Genomic DNA, 4065 nt, shown 5'->3' with positions numbered 1-4065 from the left:
TAAAAATGGAAAAAAAAATTATGGTAAATTTTTTTTAAATCGTTGACTCATCGAAGACATTTTTAGAGAGTTACTTCCCTTATATAATAGCGAAAAAATGCATTAAAATGGAAAAAAGTGATGGTAAATTATTTTTTAAATCGTAGACTTTTAAATCGTAGACGCGCGCTAATACCCAGAAGGGCTCGATATGAATCACGACTATAAGATACCCGGTTTTGGTTAAACTGCACCGCAAATTGTGGGAGTAGTTAGGAATCTAAATCGTAGGAGACAGACAACTTGACTTTTATATATAAAGACTAGCAGTATCGCCCGGCGTTGCTCGGGTTTGTAAGGGAAATAACTATATAAGCATTTTTAGAGAGTTACTTCCCTTATAAATTCGGGCTTTCTTAGCCATTTTTGTTTTGGTGTCTTCAAGCCATGAAGTCGTTGTTCTAAAAGAACGCTGGTCTCCTTCACAACGCATTACGACGTTGATTTCTTTACACTCCCTTCCCCACAGCTTCACGAGGGAGGGAAGGGGGAGAAGCAAACAGGTGCAGGTGTGAGCGTGGATGCCAACTCCGCCGCCATCGACATACGATGCATTTTATGCATTAAAATGGAATAAAAAATGATGTTAAATTATTTTTAAAATCGTAGACTCAGCGTTGACGCGCGCTAATAGTCAGACGGGCTCGATATGAATCACGACTATAAGATACCCGAATTTGGTTAAACTGCACCGCAAAATGTGGGAGGAGTTAGGAATCTAAATCGAAGGGGACAGACACTCACACAACTAGAGTTTTATATATATAGATATCATATATATATAATATACTTATTATTTATCATTCTGTACGTTACTTAATTATTGGTGTATGTTTTATCGTATATCTAATTTTTTTGTATATGGTATAATTTAATTATATCTTTGTTATTTCATTATTGAATTGATAAAAGGTGGTTCTTCTCTAATTTATATATATATCTATATATATAAAACTGTAGTTGTGTGAGTGTCTGTCCCCTTCGATTTAGATTCCTAACTACTCCCACATTTTGCGGTGCAGTTTAACCAAATTCGGGTATCTTATAGTCGTAATTCAAATCGAGCCCGTCTGAGTATTAGCGCGCGTCTACGATGAGTCTACGATTTTAAAAGTAATTTAACATCATTTTTTATTCCATTTTAATGCATAATTTTTCGTGTGTCGATGGCGGCGGAGTTGGCGTCCATGGTCACACCTGCACCTGTTTGCTTCTCCCCTCCCTCGTGAAGCTGTGGGGAAGGGAGTGTAAGGAAATCAACGTCGTAAAGCGTTGTCAAGGAGACCAGCGTTCTTTTAGAACAACGACTTCATGGCTTGAAGACACCAAAACAGAAATGGCTAAGAAAGCCCAAATTGGCATCTATAAGGGAAGTAACTCTCTAAAAATGCTTATATAGTTATTTCCCTTACAAACCCGAGCAACGCCGGGCGATACTGCTAGTATATATATATATATATATATTAGCAAGTGATCATTATAATAATTTATTCATTAAACGGAATTCAATAAATATCATCAAATAAAATGTAATGAAGTAAATTTTGATGTTAACGATGATTTTTTTATTTATTCAATTATCTCAGACAGCTGTTTCTGTCATAAAAGACCATGGTATAATTTTTAAAAATGCATATTATTGTCATATAAAGTGTTATTGCACTCATCAGTGGGTTATAATTAAAGATTAAAAATTAAAACAATAAGACGTTTTGAATTTATTACCTTAAGCATTTTTTTTTCTTTGCTTTCATTATTTTAGTTCTTTACACTCACGAAGTGCAAATGAAAACTAAGACTTAAAATGCGTAACTTTTATATTTCTAATCTGTGCGGTTATTTACTATGAACTCCCTCCCTATCATATCTAAATAAATATCCCCCTCGTTTATCCCTAACTTACTAGTCAACAAAGGACATGCGTATGTACATCAGGAAATGCCAAATAAGGAGCTATATGTTATTTCAAACTCACATTTAAATTTTCTAACAGTCATGTGTTATAACGCATCTACATTTGTAAGTCATTTTTTAGTTAGAAAACAACAAAATAATATTAAAAAAAACTATAGTTGTTTCAGTTCTTTACATGTAATTAATGATCCGCATTACTCTTATAAAATTGCAATAATTATCTTCAAATTTGCAGCATGATAAATTTATACTGAAATGTGGACAATATTTTTTTAATTTCATCTAGTTTCAGCTCACGAGAGCTGTGGCCATGCTGGGGCACCGCCATTTGTTGTTGCTACATGATTTTACTTCACGAATGCTTTTTAGCAACTGCCATTTGGTGCATGAGAGAGTTCGATGCAGCTGCCCTCATCTGCACCTCCTGCCGCGAAGTTGGTTCACCTGGGACACCTGACAGGAAGAGATCCAGCTTTATTTTGAAGACACCTACATCCACCCCATGCAGGTCTCTCAGGTCCTTCGGGAGGATACTGAGGATCTGTGGACCTCTGAAGTCCAGGCCATTGCAGTATCTTGTCCTACATCTTGACGGAAAATTTGGAGTCCTTGGCACCATGCAGTCCTTGGCACTATGCAATATAGTGTGGAAATATAAATATATATTAATGTATTTTTATTGATTCTAAGCGTATCACATATCACACGATATCATATTACTTTCGTAATTGACACAAAACAAATATACGTATTTATGTTTTCGTTATTCTACATACTTAAATAAAGTTCAAATTAAATAGGATAAATATTTCATCGATGTATTTTAGTTATATTAATAAGCCAGTAATTCTCATGTATTTATAAAAAAATATGTGAAGGAATATATAATCCGTTATATTCTATTTTCATATTTTAATGTAGGGGAGATAACATTTAATATCTAAATTCTTAAAAAATATTTTACTTCGTAGTTCTAACTATGACTCTTAAATATTTATAAAAATCTACAAGATAATAGTTTAATTAATATATACATATGTATATAGATACATACAAACATATACACCTCCACATACATAAGTACATACATACATATATATTAATATTTTTACTATTATCATATTTCAATATACATACGTATATATTTTTTCTCGTACGTATCCATACATAATACATATCTTTATACATATACTTACCTTCCCTTTTACCTCTCTCTATATAATTGGGTGAATAAATAACCCCTAAAAAATAGAATCATATACATATATGCAAATAACACACACACACACACAATATATTATCTATATAAAATACAATTTTTACTTATTGTGAATACCAATATTCCTACTTATTCATGTATACAAAACAATTTTTATACAGATATTAACAAATTACATATATATCAAAGAAATATACATATATAAGCACAGCACAATGTTCACATCCACACAGACATATACACCCAAATCCATATATGCTCATATGTTTATCTGGCTGTATACATATTATATCATATATAGGCATTTTAAACATAAACACATACATATACTTTCTCATATCCAATATGTTCTTATAAATGAATATATTTATAATCAATTTTGGTTGGCTAAAATCAAATTACCTTTTTCAGGCTATTTAGCTGTTATAGTATTTCTATTTTTTCTGGCAGAATTGTTAGCACGCCGAGCGAAATGCTTACCGGTATTTCGTCTGCCGCTACATTCTGAGTTCAAATTCCGCCGAGGTCGACTTTGCCTTTCATCCTCTCGGGGTCGATTAAATAAGTACCATTTATGCACTGGGGTTGATATAATCGACTTAATCTGTTTGTCTGTCCTTGTTTGTCCTCTGTGTTTAGCCCCTTGTTTGTCGGTAGTAAAGAAAGGTTAAGCTTACTTCCGCTGTTTACAGCAGTGCTTAGAAGGAACGTGTGTAGCGTGGGATCTTCGCATTGACTATGACAGAGAAAGTTATCATGGTGATACCTGCTCAGAGGCCTACGCAAAGTTTCAGAAAGTGTATGGAAAGGAGTGTATGAGCCGCAAACAAGTGTACGAGGGATTCAGATGTTTCCACGATGGTTGAAAAAATGTTGAGATTGACGAACGTTCT

The sequence above is a fragment of the Octopus sinensis genome, linkage group LG3, assembly GCF_006345805.1.
Source record: "Octopus sinensis linkage group LG3, ASM634580v1, whole genome shotgun sequence".
Classification (NCBI taxonomy): Eukaryota; Metazoa; Mollusca; class Cephalopoda; order Octopoda; family Octopodidae; genus Octopus; species Octopus sinensis.
This window is presented reverse-complemented; position numbering follows the sequence as displayed.